Below are 23,658 nucleotides of genomic sequence, written 5' to 3' on the forward strand. Positions count from 1 at the left end.
TGCATTTTCGCTACACTTTCTTACACTAATGAGTATTAAAAGTACTAGATTCTCCTACATAAATGTCAGCCACTGATCTATTTCCATTATTAATAATCTTAAGTCCTACACTGAATGTGATAAAATATTAATTATTAATACTACATCTTACATTGAAGCGATAAGCAGAGACGAGACTAACTTAGAGATTATGCTAAATACAATATTAATAATAATAAGATCATAATAATTAATACATCAATAAGTCTCATTACCTAAATACGAGTATATTTATTTTATTTCATGACCACACAACATTATCCATTTTGAAATTAGGTACTAAAATATAGATTTTTCATAAACCACTACATGATATACGTTAGAGAATTATACATTATAATATTATGCTACAATGCAATAAATACAGAGTACTAAGTGTAAAATAGATTCATTTTGAGAAGAATTCAGGTGACGTGTAAGGCCGAAAATTTATTTTTTGCCTCCTTGGCAGCATGGCTTACCCCCTGAAACAAATACAAAAACATTATTATAAATGTACGATAACACATTACAACCCGTTCGAGTTACTGCGCACTTGGTGGCCGTGACGTCACATTGACGCTGTTATGAGTACGGGGCGAGTGTGAGGGAGAGTCGTATTCCAGCAGGGTGCGCAGTTAGCTCAACCGGATTGTATTAAAATTTGAATATATGGAGGAAAGCTAAAATTATTGTCTGACAATGATGTCACTGTACAGTAAATACATAAAAGTTTACTAATTTGACTTCTTAATTTATGCACTTTAATGTACCTATACGAAGTACGAAAAATTATAAATTTTTAACTTCAGATAAGAATAAGGTCCACTGTGGAAATAAATAAGACTAGGCGCAGACCACCGATTTTTAGTTGGCCGATAGTTGGGCCCGATTTTAATTTGTATGAAGAATCGGCCAAATCAAATCGGTGTAATGCTTCCATACATGCCCATACTGATGCCCGACTTAACTATCGGCCGACGAAAAATCCGATGGTCTGCGCCTAGGCTAAGTGTGCAATCGACTGTTCAATAAAGTAATTTTGTGTTAATTATTTAGGAATCCTCTAAAAACATTATGAATTCTTTGACTCTACATCAGTATTTAGGTTTTAGATCCGGTTGTCTTTGATAAATCAATTTCATACAATTAGAGCAATTTACTGCACGCCGACTGAGTGACTTTCTCTCGAAAGTGCATGTGCAAGTTGTAAGTGAATGTATCTTGTCTCGCTAGCTTAGAGGGATCAATGTCTCTACATTTTGGATATAAATAATACATTTAATTATTTACTGTATTTCTTTTTCACGTACGTATTACGTGCCATAATTGTTTGCCTCAGCACTCTATTTCATAAATTTGTCAGATCTCCTTAATTCATGTCCATATAATAATATTATCTTCTCAACGGATTATTAGTGGAATCTTTTAGTATTTTGGAGACAGTTTCCCTTAATGTAAAGCGGCAAAATAATTATGGATTGACTCTTACAACAATTACAAGTTACTTAAGTTTAAGCCACATTATCATAACGTAATAACGTTGTAAAATAAAACGAATGCATCAATTCATTGTCTCTCCCCTTTCTCTCCCATATCGAATCGATGCGACTTCACGGCCCACGTAATTGGTTCACTTCAAATTAGATCGAAGCGAATTCGACTCGAATTTCAAGCACTCAGACACCACTCCATTCGGGTATTTTAGTCGCTAACTGCACACAAACCAATTCTGTTCTATTGTAAATTAAATCGATACAAGTAGGTAGGTACAACTCGATTCGGGCGTCTGAGATGTGACTTTCAATAACTTTCAATAACTTTCAGTGACTTTCAGCGGTGAGAGCACTCCTCCCGACTTACAGGAGTCACATTGTCTGCCCTTGGGAACGCGTGTTAACAAATATTGCCACAATAATTTGAACTTTCTTCACTCAACATAAGGTCGGAAACTAATGAAAATTTTCATTAGGTTGTGTCTACGTAAAATCAAAGAGCTTTCTACGATATTAGTATATGAAACATTGGAAGGTTTTATGCAAGCGGTATAACGAGTTTATTGCAGTTTATTACTTACAACAAATAAAAAATTATAACCTTTTCTATTAATAATGACTATTATTTTCTTTTCTATTTATATCGTGACTTGATGTAATGCTTTTGGGTGGGTCTCACACACCACACATGTTGACAAATAAGAATAACAAAAGTTGGACTTTAAAAAGAGACATATTATTATTAGCCACATTATTATTCATCATTTCAGCTTATACGTATCTAAGCCCGCAAGGAAAACCACAAGACATAATCTCCCACTTTTACATTCAGCTGCCATCCTCGTGATATATAAAAATAAATGCGGAATATCAGTAGGCCTAGGATGCGCGCCGTGATAAGCGGCTATCACGCCATTTTATCGATTTTGTCCATGCATTTTGACGTCGATAAGCGTATATCGCGGCGCGCATCCTAGCCCGGCAGGCCTCCCAAACCATCAGCATGGGTCGTGTAGACCCAATCCTTCGTTTGGGCAGGGCACATTGTACGCAGAACTGACGACCTATAGGGCAGCAAGGTTCTAGAGTGGAGCCACGTACCGAAAAACGCAGCGTGGCATACCGTAGACCGACGACCTCATAAACATAGCAAGAAGGCGCTGGATGCAGGCCGCTACCAACCGGGCGATGTGGAAATCATTGGGGGAGTCTATGTTCAGCAGTGGACGTGCGACGACCTCATAAAGGTAGCAGGAAGGCGCTGGATGCAGGCCGCTACCAACCGGGCGATGTGGGGAAATCATTGGGGGAGTCTATGTTCAGCAGTGGACGTGCGACGACCTCATAAAGGTAGCAGGAAGGCGCTGGATGCAGACCACTACCAACCAGGCGATGTGGTGAAGTTCGTGAACGTCCTTTGGCTTAAATGATGATGATGAAAAATCCCCCGTTTCTGAACAAAGCCTAAAAATCGTGTGATGATGAAAAAACAAAATAAACGTGCACTAACCTGAGGGTTTGCCATCGCCGCACGCGCAGTTCGGGCCGCACGTGCAGTTGGCACCGCATGCTGCAGTGCCACCGCTGCACGTGTCTGAAAAAACAGTTTATATTAAGTACCTAAAATAAATTTTACACTTACTAGGATACCTAAGACTTAAATCTTAGAAGATATCCTTAATCTGGGATTTAAACCTAACCCTAAACAAAAAACTGTGAATATGTAGAGCTTAAAGAAGAAAGTTATTATTTTTAAACTAAGAAAGACTTAATTATGGATGATAGCAGTTTATTAAAGATTTGTTGAGCTGATTTTATATTACACGTGGCTGGAAAAAGTCTACCAGACTAGACGCAAACGATGTAAAATTTCATTAAACAAATTGAATTTCTCGTTAATAAATTTCAATCGAATGCTTTATTGCATACCTTTTATACATTTTATAAACATTGAGTACAAATGCGTAATAAGTTTCTTTCTAAATAATGTCTTAAGATTTTTCAGGAACTGCGCACAATTTAAACTTTTAAAATAAATCAAATTGGAAACTAAATGTAAAGCGTTATCCATAGGGATGAGTCATTGTAACATTAAATAAAATTAACCATTCTATTTTGAAAAAAGAATTCAAAAAATTTAATTAAAAAAATTAAGACCCTCCCATGAAGTTAGGACGTCATTCGCGAAACGCAAAAGCCGGCCAAAACAATAACAAAAATACCTCCACGTGTTTTCCGCAGCTAAAAAACTACGCGACCTCTATTCCTTCCACATTCGATATAAAAAAACAAAATTCAAATTCAAATTTAGGACCAAATTCACTCACCTTTGCAGCCGTCGCAAGGCGCAGGCATTGCGTGCAGAATGCCTAGGTCGGACTAGGCTGTGCTTTAGCGGGGTGCGCGCGCAGTCGTGGCCCCCAGACGAGTGAGCGGGTCAATAACTGAGCTGCGTCGGGGATCGGACGATCGGGGCTCCTTGCTGTCATGCTCTAGGGGACAGGGGCTATCGACTTCGCGTAATTGGATGGCGATTAATTTATGTGTTGTAACGGACGGTGGGTGTAGAGCTGGGAAATAACATGACGGTAAGTAGGTAAGTTAAGAATGCGATATGGAAAGATTAAATCTTGTGTACCTACGTGAAACTTTCTCACTTACACTTATGAAAATTCATCATGTTTTTGAAAATTCATATATGAAGGACTAGGACTTTTCTACGTCAATACACTAATTAGGAGCTTATTACAAGACGCTCAAAACTCAATTTCACACGTGGGTTTCAATTATACCTACCTACTCGTACAATGATACTTTTATTTTATTGAACGTCGATTCGATATTAAGAAAAATCACAGTACAGCCACAGAATAATAATAAGTTATATTAAATTGAACTTTATGACAGAATCGGTTACGAGAGCTTTTTTTAGCTTTCAGGAAATAAGCAATAACATTCAAATTTTTCTCATTTCTAATGGTGCAAAAGTCTATGACATTCACCCTAACAGGGGTGGAAATTTCCACAGCCATACGGATAGAAATATAACAGCCTGTCCCCTGCACTATAATAAGATAGTTAAGCAACATATAGCTAGGTAAGTATCTACAATAAAATGATCAGAGCCGTAAACAAAAACAGGCAGGGAGAGGGGAGAACCGGTCGCTCGGATTGACATTGCGACGGGACCGGTATCACCGAATTGGTACCGACTGATACCAATTTGATACAATTGCTTGTATAAATGGTTCTACTTAAATCGTTCTTTGGAAATGAGCTTTGGGACTTTTTTTCATAACAACGAAGTTGAAGAATAAGTTTTTGTCATTTTTAAAGAGCATGTTAACTAATTTATCTTAGGTATCTTTTACATAAGTGTTTACAACTTTACACTATCCCGCTTCTCTGCTTATATTTATTAGGATGCCATTTCTATAATACCTACATTATTTACGAGAACTATTTTTGTAGTTACCCATTCGCGTCATACTCAAATGATTGTTGTTATTCGAGCAAAGGTTCTAAAGTAAACTAATACACTTATTTTATGATTTAGATCTTACCTATAATCTTATAGAAAAGTTATGTAAAAAAGCTAGAGATAAGACTTGTCGTTTTCCTTTCCAAGTGAGAGTTTTAAAGGTTTTTGGTTTTATTAAAATCTTTATTTAAGAAAGAAACGTTTCAAAAATCAAATCAAATAATACTTATTTACCAAAAGGAATTACGTACCCACATGAGTTCTTAAAACTAAACAAGTATGGAGCTTTCTAAAAACATTAATTAACATTAGTTTGTATTGTTTAATCTAAAGAAACTAATAGTTTTACCACTTTACGGTACGTGATCGTGAGTTAGCGCTCAAGAAAGTTCGTAACTTTAGTTCTTGTGACTAGATAAGTACTTAGAAAATGATACTTGACAGCACTGCCACAGTAAACTGCCTGGCCGGTAAGACCTTTATTTTAATTAAAAAAAATTTGGGAAAAAGTAAAAAAAAGCTTTAAAAAAGCTCCAATTTTTTTTTACTTTTATTACAAAACGAACTTTTTTGCGAATGATGTCAAATTATTTGTTTAGTTTGTTAATAAAATCAAAATACAAAGCATTATCAAACAAAATTATTTTCTTTTTCATTTCTTTCGAATACAGTACCTATTTTATTGGATTGGTTAAGTATTCAGTAATTGAAACCACCCAAAAGTGGCAAACAAAAGGAGTACAAAATTGAAACGGCTCAATTTAGGCAATCTTATCCATTAAGATCTCTTGAGTGGGAAAGCCCCCCACTAGATGTACCATTTGGTGAAGGTCGCGAGAAGAACCTGGATGCGAGCAGCGCAGAACCGATCAAAAATCAAAATCAAAATCAAAAATATTTATTCAGTTTAGACCACAAGTGGCACTTATGAACGTTAAAATGTAAATAATAAAAAAAGAAAAGGTAGCCTTTATTGGGTCGTTATGGAAATCCTTTGGGGGAGGCCTTTGTCCAGCAGTGGACGTCATTTGGCTGAAACGAACGAAGAGCTCTTCCGGACAATTCCTATTTCTTAAGTTTACTAAGTTTGTCAAACTTGTGTTTGTTAAGTCAAGTTACTGCTTCTTACTGTGCTATGTCAACTGCTGGTTAGCAGTCGCGGAGTCGACGACCGCGCTCGCTCCGTCGGATCAAATGATTCACCGACTATTGCTATAAAACGAAATTGACTTTTTGTTGAAACATAAAAACTTATACGCAACAATAATAGCCTCTTGATAGAGACTGAAGACGCAGTAACTTTTTTGTAATACTCGTATACATGTATGGTATTTACTATTTATTATGTACTTACTTACAAACTTATTTCTACTCTAACGCCCGATTCGACCAAACTTTTATCCGATAATAACTCCTGGTTTATCTGGCACATTGACAGTTTCAGTATGAGAAATATGTCAAAACTGACGATTTATTCTGAGATTAATATTTACTCTTGTTTGGTCGAATCCACTCTAAATAGTTCGTTAGGTTTATACGATATTGAGAAAATCATGAGAACCACACAGAAATACGAATAGGTACCTACTCAGTGGAAAACGAAAAGCTAAGGAAAGCTCATTTAGTAAAATTATCAATACCTACGTCATTTAACCTCATATCCACATTCTCGATACATCATTTCAGATATTATTTTACTTTTGTACTTGTTTAAGCATTAGAAACGCAAAAATATCCATCAGCTTGTTTCTTACTTCACAGTTGTGAAGTAGTTACTGGACATATTAATTACATTAAGGTATTTGAACTCAAACTGAAAGAAGCCTCGGGCGTAGACGTACCTACTATTTATTTATAAGTAACTAGCGGCCGCCCGCGACTTCGTACGCGTGGATCCCGTTTTACCCCCTTTTCCCGAATTTTCTTTGCTATAAACCTCACGGAGCCCGAGACCTTTCCAACGAATTCAAAACCGTGGAAATCGGTTCGTGCGTTCTGGAGTTATAGCGTCAGGGAGGAAAACCCGACTTATTTTTATATAGTAGACTAGCTGTGCCCGCGACTTCGTCCGCGTGGAATAATGACTTTGGGTAGGCACTTTTAATAATTTAGTCTAATTATTTTACAAATAGCTTTTGCCCGCGACTTCGTCCGCGGAGAAGTCGAAAACGTTCTCACACGATTTTTAAATGTTTTTAACGTTATTATCTAAATGTTTGAATACTTATAAAATATAAAAATCTTAAAGGTTAAATAAACATGAAAATAAATTTTTCTTATATTTTATGAATATGCAGCTCGGCCTTTGATCCGGTGAAAGTTACTCGGTGGTATTATCTTTTTACTACGAAATCGAAAACTACCTACCGCAGTATTATTGGTAAACTTTTTTTTTATTTTCCTACGGGTGCTAGCATCACCAAGCTTCTAGCATGCCACTGGCCGTGGGAGAAGGAGCTTTTCCTCAAGACTACTCCCACGAACTCAAGGGCCTCCGCCAAAACTCTCGCGCGAAAATGAGTTTTTGTATATACAGCGCAAGCAGGTGCCCGCGGCATGAATTGACCGTCATGCATTACTATGCATTGTTAGGCGAGCGCACGCAGCGGGCACCCACTCCGAGGTTAAGTGGAGGCCACTAAAATAACTTTCTACCCCTTTTTAACATAGTTAGGGGGTGCATTTCACTAAAATACGAAACACATCTTCCATTAATTCTGATATAGAATGCTTATGCGAAATTTGAAGTAGATTGAACGAAGGAATCTCGTTATCCCATACAAACTTTGCCACCCCTTTTTACCTCCTTAGGGGTAGAATTTTGGAAAATCCTTTCTTATCAGACATACACTTCTTAACAGACTTACGTCTTACAAAGAACACACCGTCCAAGTTTCAGGTCTCTACGATCAGCGATTTAGGCTGTGCATTGATCCATCAGTGGCGCGCGCAGTACTTGATCATTATTTTGCTGCGATGATATTTTAAAACTGCGATATCTCCTAAGATATTTATTGAAATCGAATGGTGTAAAGGCCAAGTATGTTTAAAATTAAATACTTGTGATGAATAACTTATTTATTTGGATAAGGATTAATATCATGTTTATGAAAAAACCTCCGCAAATAATGCATTAATATAAAACAGATTTCTTTTTGCATAAAAAGGGTTACTATGAGCCAACCTTAAAAGATAGACATATACTATCGCGGACTTTTTATTAGAACTTTTAAAGGGGAACAATCCTGTCATACATGATTTTTGCGAAACTTTAACCGTTTACGCAGCGTCAGCTCTCAAAAGGAAAAAAATCACTGATTTGAAACATTCTTCATTGGTGCTCCGCTCCTATTGGTCTTAGCGTGATGATATATAGCCTAAAGCCTTCAGGAACTAACGGGCTATCCAACACAAAAAGAATTTTTCAAATCGGTCCAGTAGTTCCTGAGATTAGCGCGTTCAACCAAACAAACAAACAAACAAACAAACAAACAAACAAACAAACTCTTCAGCTTTATAATATTAGTATAGATATTAATCGCTACTCTAATTGCTAAACCATGCTGGTTTTAATTCGGGACTACTTCTCCAAGAGACGGTCTTTTGTCAATGTCAATTATTCTTATCTGTATCTCTTATTGCAATTTTCTTCAACATGCAGCGACCTAGGTATTAGTTATCTAACTTCACTTTGGAACAAATTTTTCGCTCATAATCATCATCATTTCAGCTACTGCTGAATATAGGCCTCCCCCAATGATTTCCACAACGGCTTATTGGCGGTAGCCTGCATCCAGCGCCTACCTTTATGAGGTCGACGGTCCACCTTGTGGGTGGACGTCCTACGATGCGCTTTCCGGTACGTAGCCTCCATTCCAGAACCTTAATTGATGCCCTATCAGCCGTCAGTTCTGCGTACTATGTGCCCTGCCTATTGCCATTTCAGCTTGCTAATCCGTTGGTCTTTGTCAGCCACTTTGGTTCGTTCGCTCATCTTGATTAAAATGATAATAGCTTTCATTGCTCATATAATTCGCACACATTTTATAACTGCGGAGGTCAACGATCGCTAACTTAACCACTGTTTTTATTCTTGAGAGAATAACATGAGCCTGTGATTATTTTTAGATGTAATACTTTTTTTATCATACAGGAAGTTATTAGATAGATACAAGCTTGAGAATTTTGTTAGGTTTAAGACAAAACACAATAGAGAAGACTTACTTGAACAAATCAACAATATCGAGGGGGATTTAATTAGTTCATAAATATTATACAAATAAGTGACTAAAAAAACAAGCTTATACACCGTGTTACTTTGCATTCTTGCCATATTCACAGAGATAAAAGTAGGGAACAATACCTATTATTTAAGATAAACAAGAAACTCACATAAAGAAAGTACACTAAGATTTTAGTAAATTTGGTTTTTCAGTACAAATTGGAATAAACCAATTTTGTCTCGCACGTTCTACAGGTGCAAGTGGAATAAACCTAGTGGGCGTGGCCTAGTTCTTAATAATCTGTCGATTTATGGCTCTGGGTACCAGCCTTTTTATCCAATCATAATAATTATTTTAAAATACTCTTCAGTTGATTTCAGATTTCCCTTTCTACTTTACGGGCTTAGGACCGTCAAAAATACGTAATAATTATGAGGGTTTTAATTAATTTATAACATTGTACCCTATTTTTACAAATTAATAAATTAAGTATGAAATGAAATCACCGTATTCACAATTAATTATTATTTATTAAAAAGTTCCTACTTACAAAGTTTACATACTGCGAAGCAAGTGTTCAAAGTGGCCTCCGTTCTGATCATCTGATCAAGGCACACAGTCTAGCACTGCGAAGCGTAGGTTTTTCGCTTTAGTTTTCGCAACACATAAACGTTTTGTCACACAGTTTCACTAAAACAATCCTTTCGTGTAACGCGTATAACACTGTTTATCTCTTCTGCGCATACCAGTCGTTTCAAGTCACTCCAAAAATCCATTGGTGTCAGGTCCGAGGATCGTGGTGGCCAAGCTACTGGACCCCTCGTCCAATCCACTGTTCACCAAACGTATTATTCGCGCACTCGACGTCCTTATTGTGGGGGAGCACCATCCTGCTGGTAGTAGAGCATTTGGTGTAACGCTAAGGGTACGTCATCAAGCATTTCGTCTAAGACGTCTTGCAGACACTGCAAGCACCATTTTGATTAAATTATTCGTTGTTTGAATACGCTTCAGACATTTTTGTATTATTTATAACGTGATTTGTGATTGATGGATTTTTCAGTTTTTTACAAGTGTCAAAAAGACATTTTAAAGACAATAGATTGCAAAAGATATTTAAAAATACAATAAAAAGTAAAAAAGTCTCCATCGCCATCGCCAACAAGTGATGTGCATGCGTTACGATAATTAGTGGTGTGTTTAACAGATTGTCGATAAAATAAAATAATCAAGATTAAAAAAAAATTTTTTCGGGCATTATTTTTTTACGGATTTGTGTTCAGTATCAGTAATATAGTAACCTCTGTAAATATGGCAAGAATGCAAAGTAACACCCTGTATATCAGTGGTAGCGTTAATATTGGGACGTGTAAAAGTGCTTTTTAAAAGCCTATTTGCAAAAATAAATGAGTTTATGAGTTTTTTTATCTTTCAGTCAGTTAAGAACGTTTACTTTTACTTTACAAACCTTATAAGCTCGCATTTCAGAAGCCAATATAAACTTAATTTTTATAAATTTCTTCTTTCTAACTATCGTCATTTTCAATCAATAACTTTAAAAACTATAAGATGTTATTGAAAAACATAAATATTATGTTCAGATCAAATTCCAAGCTATGAAATTAGATTGGCCTTGGATCTTGTTCTCGAAGCGCCTGGGGAACGACCTGTAGCAAAAAATATAATTACCAAATCACCAACAACACCACTGCACATGAGACTTGACAGTTTATTTGCAAAATAACATCTATGCCAACTGCATAAGATGCCACAGTGTTAATCTTGATGTGCTCTGTTCATAACAATGCGGGAACGCAGTTGAGACGCAGTAGAATAAGTTTTAGATGGTGGCAAATAGATAGTGTGCGAAATTCGTGCTCTATATTTATCTTTGTAAAAATGTTCAGATATTTATAATTGTTATGTCTGACAAATATTTTACTTTATCAATGCGTGATTAAGACCCTAGAAGAAACACAGAAGAAGAAGAAGAAAAAGCTCAAACGCCATAGGGGTGAGCTCGACTTCAGCTCTTGTATCCGTATTATTGACTCACAGAACTTAAGAAGACTGAGTTTATGACTGAAATTGAAATAAGGTATAAAAACAGCGCTTTCTAATAATATGGACTTAAATGCTGATACCCAGTTTTATGCGATTAAATTATACGTAGATAACTAGTAAGAAATAAAAAGGATTTTATCATTTACAAATATAACAGTTTTAGTTAACAAAACTTGTGTACCTAGAGCTATCAGAATGTCAATATGACCGAGAATAGTTCAAACATTCCTCCAGTATATTGGCATTTCAAGCGATAGGCTCCGCGAACTTATTGATTGGCATGTTTTCCACTACATAAGCTTTGTACTAAGTAACTTAGTGTCGGGTTTGGAAAATCCAGGAAAAATCGATAACCTACAAGTAAGTTACTATTTAAACGCAAAAGTTTGTGAGGATAAGATCCAGGGTGTTAGGTAGGTACCTATAGATGATATTTACGCAAAAAATACTTTACTGGTTTTAACATCGAACAACACTTCGGAGTTCGGACTTAGTAAACTTCAGTCAGGGTACATTTTTGTTGTCTATCAAAAGCGGACAGGAACATTTTAAGTAGGCTTATTGGTATTGTACGACACCCCAATTTATATTGTCTCAAAGGCTTGCAAACACGCTTAAAAATGCTTGAGTATGAATTGAGACTTGAACTTAATCTTAGCTTTAACTGGATAACAACACTAGTTTCTCCCACCTACGGAACTAGACCCTCGCGTGACTTTCAGCACGATCTGAGACTGTTTAAACTTTATGCAATTAGGTGCTTTGCATTATTCGATCTATTTAAACGATATTTATCCTGCACTTTGCTTCCTTAACCAACCAGCTAGAAACTTTAAAGTAATGGGGATCAAGGAAATAGATGGATAACATTGAAAACAACTTATTTATTGGCCAAATAAATAACTTAAAACTAAACAATAAATTAGTGCAAAGAAAATAAATTAGGTTCACATACTAAACATTTTAAATAAATAAGCTTTCTTTCAAACTCAGAGTGATTTACAAAGAACGGAACAAGAAACAAAAAAGTCAGGTACAGGGGAGTCAGTGTCTATCGCCACTGATGACGATGTGGCAATCAAATTCCTATATCCATCCATCATCAACTTCAATAGCTCATCATGTCTGACGTCAAGTTATTGTCTCTATCTAGTTGTTAAATCCACAACAGAAGAAGTTATAGAACTAAAAATGTGACTAGCTATTATTTTTCATCGGCTAGCTCAAATATTTTGTTCCACCAGCATCATCAGCAGGTCATTTAGTCCCCAAAAGATGAACGAAAGTCGGGTTCTTCCATCAGTTTCATCATTCATAGTCTCAGATCACTTCCACCACCATCATTATCAGGATAATTTATTAGTCTTCACTCTACATAGGTTGGGTTCCACCATCAGTTCTTAATTTCAAGTTCATCTTTTCTCATTTATGTTTTAGAGTGCAGGAAAGCAAAATAAATAAATATGTGATTTTAGATTCAGCTATGAATCTAGGCGGTTTTGGCGTGTGGCTTGGACCTGGTCATCCGCCTTAAGACCGAGTAGCAAACCCAGAAGCCAAGGTATAGGCTGGAGTCAGCACTGACTATCATGTAGGCGGCTGCCACCGCTACGAGGATCCCACAGGCGTTGAGCGCGACACCAGCGCCTCTGAGCCCGTTGGCTTTGGCTGGATACTGGCAGGAGCAGCTGGAGTCGCAGCCATGTTGCTGATTCTCTGTAAATAACAATCAGAATGAATAAAAGTTGTTTTCTTGTGAAACTCTCTAATAAAAATTACGTTAAATTATAGCTGAACGGTTTACCTGTGCTACATTGACAGCATTTTCGTTGCATGATACTTTTCTACGATAAAACGCGCAGGCGCCTCTCTATATTGCTTTAGCCTATTGCTATATTAAAACTAATCCACTTCACAAATAAAAGTTTATTTGTGAATTAATACAAATCAAAATTACTGGTAAATTTTTGGTTTACAGTTAAGTAAATGAACCCTTTGCTAACTAATTTTAAAAGTAAGAGGTAACATAAGAGGAGACATCTTACATTGATAATATTTTAATGGAATTTGTTGAAATGTTTAATAATTAATTAATTTAATATTTGCATGTCAGAAATGACTAATTGTGAGACCTAACCATTAACTGTATCCATCTCCTGTACCACATTTATAGCAAATAAATGATGATTCTGATTCTGATTCTGATTCTGAACTAAATTTTGATTAAGTTAACTAATTTTGTTAGTAACGCTATAAATAAAGCATAATAATTCCAAAACTACTAACCATTAACAGCTTCACAGATCTCCATCATCGTTGTACACCTTACTGGCTTCCTGGCTGGAATGATGCTGGTAAAATTAATTTTACACGTTTAAATATCGTCCAATATGAAGAGAACTGAAGACCGGACAAAAGCGAAGAGTCGTCAGGGCCGATGGGGCTAGCAGCGCGGAAACTGCCTATTGAAGACAAATTCTTCCGGGAAAAAATATAATTTCCTGAATGCAGTTTTTACTGGTGCGGAAAATTTGGCTGTGTTCAAGCTCCAATAACTTGAAAAGTATGTAATGATTGGGTCTAATTAATGTACGAGTAAGTATCAGATATCAATATAGTACCATAATCATCCCATAGATACACATCATCTTTGGGAAGAATTACGACTACGGACGAATTTAAACATCAGGTCTTTCCTGTCCGAAGTGTCGACCAAATCCTTCATAACTCATTAGAAAAACAGAAAGAAAGAAGAAATGTTTATTCAGTAGGTACCTATCATCGACTTACACATTAGATAAATTAGGAAGAGTTTAAGATCTGCATGGTATGACCTGAACACTCTAGCTAGAGCTACGGTGATGCCTAATACCCTTCAGTGGACGTTAATGTTAATAAAGATGATGTTTGTCTTTTTTAAACAATTGAACTAATTAATGATTTCTATAATAATTACAACATGGTGCTTGAACCTACTTAATTCCTAAAATACAAAAACTTGATTCAAAAAGAAAGTTAAAAAAAAAAGCAATTGTAACTAAATATCGTTACAATTTCGAAAGGTCGAAAATTATTTCAATTGGATTTTTTTGCACATTCTGGTCACACGCCGAATACTGAGGTTTACTACAATAGCGGTAAGTTTTTATCAGCCTTGTTCTAGATCAGTTTTTCTACCAATTTGTCGATATAAAATGCCATCTTGCATTCAGGAAGGTATAGTCAACTGCTGGACTTGCTAACCACCAGTCTTCAAGTCATCATGCCCGCCCCCTGTGAACCGTGCAAAGGTAAGCTACTAAAGGTACTAGGCTAATAGATTTTTTTTTAATATTAGTGTGATAAGAAGCGACAATATAAGGTACTTGATACAAATAAGGCCTACCTAACTTTAAATGCTTATATTTCAATAAATATTAACGCCAGTCAACAAAAACAAGGTTAATTAACTTCTTCCATCCTTTAATTTTAGCAATATTACAAAAAATAACACAATTTTTAATTAAATCTATTCAAAATAAGCAATTTACGAAACCACTGATTTTGGCTTTATTAAATCACCTACACGGAATAAGGCCTATATGATTCAAGTGCCTGTAGACCTTAAAATTGAGGTTGTATTAAACAAAATGCGGTCTTATAACATTAAACACGTCGATTTGTTTGCGTTATCAAAATTTTACATACCAAGTAAACAGAAATATACTGTATTTTTTACTCTGTTTTCTTTTTATTTTCTATGCTGTTAGTAACATTCTTATTAAATAAATATTTAGTTACTCTTTGACTCATTTAGTTTAATGAATTTGTCCGTAATCAGGTGTTGACATAAGTATCCAATATGGCCTACCATGCTGAAATAAGGCCTAGGCCTTATTAGATATCTCGCTCTTGTTGTCTTTAAAAATTTACAAATAATGCATCTATAGCCAGTAGTACAAATTAAGGTAATTATTAGCTAGTAAGAAATATTTAGAAACGATTACTAAGAAAAGCTTAATCTAAAACAGCGTTATTTTACCGAAAATTTAAGATGAAATCGCCAGATTTTTATAAGAGAGCACGAAATCACCCACCACCTTAGAAGAACGCGTGCCAATTGGTGCTGGGATCGTGGATCGGGACGTTCTTGCACTCTACCGGGTTGTATGGCATATGAGTACGTGTCCTTGAAGTATTATCCCGGTTGGATTTATTTATCTGTGTTTTCTGATGTATAGGCCTTATTAGAACGTAGGCCTTATTTGTATCAAGTACCTTACCTAAAGAAGAATGAACTGTTTACATTTGGTACTTCATTTTGCAATCAAAGATTATCATTACTCAGATCGCCAAAGATATGGACTGCAGTGCAATGCTCAGTATCAACATGGTATGGTATTTGACTAAATTTTTTGTTGTAACAAAGTAAATGTTCGTGCTCATCCCATAAAAGTTTGCTTCTAGTGGGATTCGAATGCTTCCGACAATGGATTTGTTCGGTGTGATGTGAACCACCATTCCGACGGCTGTAATTTAGTAATAATTTTAAGTACAAATTAGTAATTAGTAATTAACGTCATTAATTAAGAATTGAAGAATTATTTAAGTTTTAGCGTTAAGAGTTGCATCTCAAACTAATTTGAAAATTATAAATAACTTGAAAAAATCGAACTTGGGCAGTTTTTTAATTTGAAGAATTGACAAAGAAACATAACTAGAGACAATTTAATAAAACGCATTTAACCTCTAAGATTACCGCTTGTTATTCAATCATTACGTCTTATGGTGTAAAAAAACTTTTCCACTATAAAACATTAAGCAGCAAAAATAATTTCACCAGTCTCTCTTGGGCTGCCAAATGATAATAAAGATACTTTTTGTGATAAAGCAGCAATGTATCCACAAAATATGACCGTATTTTGAAGTAATTGCTCTATGAACAAAGGAAATAATCTCCAAGGTACTTTACGAAACGCACGAAAGGTCAAATACCTTTGCCTACAATACTGTTTCACTAACGTTACAATTTGTTAACAACAAAACAAATGAGTGATCATCTGGAATATTTGACGTTTCAGATTCCTGCAAGGACGGGTCTTGCAAAGACGACTGCTCCTGCAAGGATAAGGGCTGCAACGATTGCTCATCCACAGGTAACGTATTCTCCTCCTATGTTCTTCTGATGCGCGCGGGTCCAATGACAGTTTAACTTTCCCCCGGGACAAACTTGACCTTCACTGGTTGGGTTTTTATTGGCTTGTAGATACGCAGGAGTTGCAGTGGTGGGAATGACGGGTGAGAATACTCCCGACAAAACTTGTTATGCATAAAAAAAGGTAACGTACTTGTAATTTTTACATGAATTCAATACAAACTTTAGAATAATAAAATTCTTTTAAAGAATAACAACTACAACACTCTTGGATGCTAAAATAAATTGATGACTATTCCGGCCATATTTTAGGGTGCTAAAAATACGAGTACAACTGGGCTTTGTTCAAAATGCTGGTCCAAAAACCTGGACACTGCGCGTTACAATAACAGCCCCAGACAAGTGGTTAAACGTGACAGTTGTAGGTAATTTCAAAATACCTTCGGCGTTTCTTATTTGTATTTTTGTGGTTACTTTGCTCCGCAAAATGTGTCACTTGGTCTTTATTCGCAGATGTTATTGACGCCATCTTTTAGGGAAACGCAGAACTAGCTCTAACAGAACCTATTTCTTCCAGGCGGCTGCTGCTAAGACGTCATGGAGGCGTCCCGCCGGCGAGCGCGCCGCCCGTCGCTGTGCGCGCGCGTGTCGGCGCTGCTCGAGGTGTGCTTCCCCGTCGCCTTCTCCGCCGTCTTCTTCGTCACCATCATGCTGTTCTACTGCCTCATATAAACATATGAAATAAACGCGCGTTGATGTTATGCGTTGCATTTCATTAATACTCCTATCAATACCTGTTACCTACTGACTGTTTTTTGAAAGTTTCTATTAGACTGTCTCTGTTCAGTTTCTATTTCAATCGATTTTATTAATTTCATAATCACAAAAGTATAACAATTGAAACTGTCCGGCAATAATCTTGTTCACTGTTCACTAGGGTGGTCCTTATTCCTACGAAAAAAATTTTTTTTCTTATATTTTGCGGGGCACCACGTAATTTGAATATATACCATATGAAAGTCTTTCATTATTTTTTTTTTTTAATTTTTAAAAGACATTTAGGGGTCGCTACCAAGGTTTGAATTTTAAGTAAAAACACAAAATCTGTATTTGTTAGATTCATTTATTTTTAGCCAAAGCCAAATAAAAATATTACAAAATTATTGTTGTTGCTATGAACTAAAATAATTATGTACAATGTACATTATTTGAATCAATTATTTTTAAGATATAAGAGTTTACTTGTTAGTATCTCGACGAGTCGGTACCATGGTCGGTACAGAAGAGTGGTTGAGGGGAGAAGGGGACAAGAAGCGACTGTCTATTTTATCTATGCGATGTTCATTTGCACCTAAAATGTGATATAAACACTTAAATAAAACATTTATGAAACCATGATTTAAGATCTTCAAAGCTTTTGTAAATATTTTGACAGCTGGTAGCGACCTCTAAATCTTAACCAAAAAAAAAACAAAAAAAGCTAATTTCATATTTAGAGGTATATAATCGAATGAAAAAGTGCCCCGGGGAGAATTCAAAAGTCGAAAAATAAGGACCACCCTACTGTTCACCCCTCGTGGTAAGATTTTTAACATCCTTGTGTTACGATTACGAGGGTTAACAACAATAGTGCAGCGAAGTAGTCCGTTAGTTTAGTAAAAATTACCGTTCAGTTCTACTAGTAGAACTAAACGGACTACTTCCCAGTTTGAAGTTCCCCCTTAGGGGTGGAGTTTCGTAAAATCCTTCTTATTAAGCAATAAGCAATCTTATTAAGCACCTACGTTCTAAAACGAACCCCCATGCAAAATTTGAGACTCTTAGCACTTGTAGTTTCTGAGATTTCGTGACGTTTCGTCAGTCGATCAACTGCTTCCCAAAAATATTTTATATTTTTTGTACCTTGTACCACGATTTAGCTAGACCAATGGCGCGCACATACTGTCCATGTCATCCGATTTAAAACTCCATAGTTTTATCGTCAATTGGAATCGAAATTAATGAAACAAAGTCTTGGATTTTCAAATATCTCAATATAACACGAATACTCTACATTCTTCATAAAGCTTCAATACTTAGCACCTGCCTATTTACTCGTAAATTTTTATCCTTCGATTCTACAGCCTATGATGCTTGGCTGATGCATACTTAAGATGGAGAATAATCTTTAAAACAATAATATTGTCGTCAACCTTAATTAGATTGGAACTTGTACTCTCTTGTATTAATAGAAACAGATGAAAAAAGGTCATTCAATTCAGAAAGTTTAAATGTAGGACTTGTACTACAGTTGACAGTTCATCGGACTATTAAAATTCTTTAAAAAAAATAGTCCCTGTTACACCTGCACAAGGTGCCAAAGTGCACATGTGTAGTTTCCCTCCCGTTTAGAATAGGACCATTCTGAGAATTACGAACTAATTAATTGCATCTTATTATGATTTATTACGTGTTATCAAATTATGTTTTCATCTGCACTAAGTCGTCGGTGCATCGAACCTACTGACCTTTTACACCTACGATATACCTAGGTGTTCTGCATTCGAGAATTCGTTTATGCCACTACTTATCATTAAAACTATACAACATCTTGGACTATCTCCACTATGTTCTTCTGACAAATGTTCTCATATTGGATTTTATTCTTTAGTAAAGAAATCACTGAAAGAAATCCATGGATGCGAGCGGCGCAGGCCTGGTCTTACTGGAAATCCTTGAGGGAGGCTTTTTTCCAGCAGTGGACGTCTTTCGGCTGAAACCAACGAACGAACGAAAGAAATCCCAAACATCGATTTTTCCAAAGCTGATGTTAGTTTCTTTTCTTACATTTTTTAGATTCTAGATTCTATTGCGAAGCACAGCTTAATGCAACTGCCACAATAACTACATTAACTTATATGTATGTGAAGCTTTTTTTGGTAAATGACTTTTTACTTTGCTTCAATAAAGAAAATAATAATATGTCGTTTTAGAACATAAAACATAAGTACCATAGGTACACTTCATTAAAACAATGTAAGTCTTAATTATTCGATAGCTGCGTCTGAATAATGTGACTTCCATGTAAAATTACTGTATGTAATATTAGAAAAGTGCAAGTTAAATACTTTAATAATAGTAAAAGATTCTTTAGGCTTATGTGCTATCGACGTTATAAATTAGGTATCTATTTATTTTTTGTATTGTAGGGTACAATTTCAAGTCAAAGTCAAAAGAAAATCAAGTAATTTAGAGCACCATTTTTATTTCATGAACAACTAAATGTGAATTAAACTAGAATTTCAGATCCATCCAAGAGCCACAGCACGTTTCTCCATTCTAGTGAGCGAGGTCCTCTTTATTAACAGCAACCACCTTGAAAGAAGGGAAAAATAAGTTCATCTAGTTAAATTGCGATACTAGTTATAATAGGGATACTACGAGTATTTATAAGTACCAAGGACTTTGCCATACTATCTTTAATACCTAAGAAGTAGAATTCCCTACAGATAAGCCTCATAACATTATCTAAGCAAAGCCCTCTATGATAGATCACTGAACCCATAGGGTGAGATAGTCACAACTAAGAGGTAGTTCTTTTAATATAAGAAAGGATTAAGAAATGTAGGTAATCGTATCGGGCTCACTACTAAAATATTCCCATCATGTGAATGGAAAATATTTCGGCACAAATAATAAGGTGCTTAAAAAATTTCTAACTAAGTGTGTTCCTAATTATGCTTACCTGTCTTAGAACAATCTGAGCAGTTGTCTTCACAGGTGCAGTTATCCTTGCAATCAGCGCCATCTTTGCAGGAGTCTGGAATTAAAAAACACAATATCATCATTACAATGCGGATAAGAAAATTATCTAGCTATTTTCTCAAGATTAAACGTTGTAGGACAGTAACTTACCTTTGCAGGGTTCACATGGGGCAGGCATTTTGATATTGGATTTGGTTGAGGGTAATAGAAGATACTTAAGTTTGAAACGTCGGTGGAAGACTACGATTTCCCAATCACAATTTTGGCTTATATACTTCAGTAGACAAACAAAATTGAGCCAACAAGGTTGTACTTTAGACCTCGATGTTTTTGTCGCCATTGAAGCATCCACAATAGATATAAAAAATTAGAGCAAATAGTATTCGTTTTACGTGACAAAGGCGATTAACGAGATTTTTGTTTTCGATTTTGATTCGATGCATTTACTAATCCGTTCTTAGATTAACGATTTAGAGAAGATCATGAAATAGTAAAGAATTATTGAATGTGCTGTGGTATTTAAGGGAAAATTTCAGCCAGATTTTCTAACACATACTTTTTAGTCTTATATGCTTTTGACCCGGAAAATGCAGCGTGGTACGTCCTGGATAGACGGATAAGGTGAACGGACGACTTCGTAAAGGTATCAATCAGGAAGGCGCTGGATGCAGGCCGCTACCAACCGGGCGATGTGGAATCATTGGTGGAGCCTTTGTTCAGCAGTGGACGTCCTGTAGCTGAAATGATGATGATGCTTTTGAAACTCATTAAAATGTACCAACTTTACCTAATTTGCAACAATTCTTGTTTGTTTCCATCATTTGTAAAAAAAAAATAGAATAAAAACAGTCTGTAATCCGAATAACAACGATGTTCAATTGTTCAATGATTGCACTCAATCAATTCGTTACATCTCGTTACTTGATTTTCAATGTCATTTTTTACTTACTCAACAATGTTTTTGTCAATACCTAATATTCTGTGACGACAATAACTGCACTGTGGACAGTTGCATAGAGGTTTTGTGATACAGAAGTCGTTTCAAAGAGCAATAAATTTAAATATTTGAACACTCAATCACATAGTGTCATATCTACATTTCTAAAGATTTACTCAAGTCTTCATTATGAAAGTGATTGACGACAAATCATGTAAGTTTATAGAGTTGATAACTTTGTAGAGTTTTCGCTTTATCTACTGTCGTGTCGTGACATTTAATTAATTTCTGATAACCTCTACCTATTTTGCAGTTGCGTTATCAATCAATATTTATGATTTATGCGTCAGAAATAATGTTTATGATTTGTAACAATTGCGGCGACGTCGTGTATTTCCAGATACTGTAATTTCCGTCTGCTATGAAATCTTCCTATTTTTTTCTGGTACACTTCTTTGCAGGCCCAATGACTGTTATACTTACTTTCTAGATTAGATTTTATGTTGAAGATGTTTTTTTGAAGATCTCTTGACGCGTTCCTAAATTTTTTCTGGTTAATTTCCTCGCGGATCCAATGACCAATTAACATTCCCGGGACTCATTTAAACCTTAGGATTTTATTGCCTGTTTACTTGTCCGCCTTTAGTCAATTCTACAAACCGTCGATCCTACCTAACTAATAATGTTTAAGAGATGCGGTAATGAGTACCTACTACTTAGTACCTACTATCTATTATCGTTTATTGTTCAAGGTTTTGGCGTTTATGACCCTTGGAAAGATGATTGCGGACCTGGCTGCGATTGTCATGATGTCCGCATTGATAGTGAGTACTTAAAATCTCAAAAACATACCACCTTACTTACTTTTTAGACTTTTGTAACTAACCATACTCACGTAAAACAAAAGTTACCTACTTATGATGTAAGTAGCGCAGAACCGGTTGTTATAGAAATCCTTGGAGGAGGCTTTTGTCTAGCAGTGGACGTCAAATGGCTGAAACGCACGAACGAACCTACGTTTTGTTGCACTAATTGCACTTAGGTATTGAAAAGTACTTGTATAAGCGAAATAGCTCTACATTAAGTAAATTATTAATAAAATAAATAAATGTCCTTGTTGTCCTGAAGCAGTGGTAGGGTTAATACTGGGACGTGTAAAAGTTCTTTTTTTAAGCCTATTTACAGAAATAAATGAGTTTTAATGAGTTTTAAATAAAATAGTAAAATATTATTCATCAAAATAAAATTACCTAAGTACCTACCTACCTTAACTGTAATGCATTATCGAGACACATTAATATTTATCTATTTGTTTACAGGTACAACTTGCATGAAGTGAAGAACAACTGTAGATAATATACTTTGTTAGTAAAATCATCTTAGTTTAGTTAATTTATTTTTGTTGTTATGCGGACTATTCAGGGAAACAATAAAAAACTTTAGTGATGTGATGATTAATTTTATTTTACACAGTGAATGTGTTACACCAAAAAAAAGGAACAGCATAAAATGCATTGTTGATTTACAGTAATAAATTACACGATCAATTGGAAACCAAAAGCTTGAAACAATAGCTATTACACTTTAGATAACGGGCTATGTTGTCATTATTAAAAATAAACAGCAACAGTATCAGTAGGTAAACGATAACAACTCAAGATGAATGTATTTTATAACGTTTTATGGACATGATCATTTTAAATTTACACGAATATCGCTTGACTTTGGCTCATGTTATGAAATGACTTATATTCTACATAATTATAAGTAGATACGATGATAAACAAATACTTAAATCACATTAACAGACACAGCCACTTCATCTTCAGTTCATTTAGTCTTCACAGCTTGCTCTTGAGCACAAAGATTCTTTCATTCATTTAACAGTCAAATGAAGGATTTGGCCTTCATTCTTCACGATGGCCGATATCTTGGGAGGCTACTTACAGTATTTAAATGAACAGAAATAGACGCCGAAAAAATTCCAAAATATGCCCTTTTTACACGTGATGTAGGTACGAATTTGGAGGAGCTGTGTCTCTTTTGTTGTCCTAAACACTAAATACATAACTATCATACAGTTGTATTTGAGCCATTATCCCCTACTTTTTGGGGGCTGCGCAGGAGTCGCCGCTGCAGGTCGACTTCTTGGCAGCGCAGTTGCACGAAGAGTCACATTTGCAGTTCTGGCAGCACTGCGATGCTGTGCATTTACAATCTGTCAAGGAAGAGAATGGTTAAATTTATAGAAATAGAAAATCTTTATTAAACACAAAATAATAACAGAAATAAAATATACACGTCATATAGGTAGGTATTTTGTGTTAAAAAGGCGCCCTGACTGGCATTTGACTGAACTTTTAACCTGTGCGCTGCACAAAATACAATTAAAGTTTTGATCAATACCATGCTAACCGAGATACCTATGAACATTACTAAAGACTCTTGTAGTTTGCTATTATGTAATAAAAAAGTTTTTTAAATTTAAATATTTTGTAGAAATGTAGAGCATGAAGCTTTACGTTAAAATATATTTAGACATATGACTACTTATTTTCAGA

The 23,658-nt window shown here is 35.5% G+C and overlaps 4 long non-coding RNA genes across 4 annotated transcripts; 2 read left to right on the forward strand and 2 right to left on the reverse strand.

Moving 5' to 3' along the window:
• LOC114361894 (uncharacterized) lies at window positions 1-4,014 on the reverse strand. The gene is made up of 3 exons (XR_003656635.1): window positions 3,842-4,014; window positions 3,025-3,108; window positions 1-503 (listed from the first exon to the last, which is right to left on the reverse strand). It is a non-coding gene; the product is annotated as an uncharacterized LOC114361894 (long non-coding RNA).
• Window positions 4,015-14,483: 10,469 nt separating this feature from the next.
• LOC114361807 (uncharacterized) lies at window positions 14,484-17,162 on the forward strand. Its single transcript, XR_003656630.1, has 3 exons — window positions 14,484-14,572; window positions 16,343-16,417; window positions 16,994-17,162. It is a non-coding gene; the product is annotated as an uncharacterized LOC114361807 (long non-coding RNA).
• A 2,499-nt stretch (window positions 17,163-19,661) lies between these two features.
• On the reverse strand, window positions 19,662-20,431 carry LOC114361811 (uncharacterized). The gene is made up of 3 exons (XR_003656631.1): window positions 20,311-20,431; window positions 20,141-20,215; window positions 19,662-19,770 (listed from the first exon to the last, which is right to left on the reverse strand). It is a non-coding gene; the product is annotated as an uncharacterized LOC114361811 (long non-coding RNA).
• A 453-nt stretch (window positions 20,432-20,884) lies between these two features.
• Window positions 20,885-22,977, forward strand: LOC114361801 (uncharacterized). The gene is made up of 3 exons (XR_003656626.1): window positions 20,885-21,311; window positions 21,850-21,921; window positions 22,417-22,977. It is a non-coding gene; the product is annotated as an uncharacterized LOC114361801 (long non-coding RNA).
• The last annotated feature ends 681 nt before the right edge of the window (window positions 22,978-23,658 follow it).

Source organism: Ostrinia furnacalis, unplaced genomic scaffold (assembly GCF_004193835.3).
Source record: "Ostrinia furnacalis isolate ACB-3 unplaced genomic scaffold, ASM419383v2 OfSCF0375, whole genome shotgun sequence".
Lineage (NCBI taxonomy): Eukaryota > Metazoa > Arthropoda > Insecta > Lepidoptera > Crambidae > Ostrinia > Ostrinia furnacalis.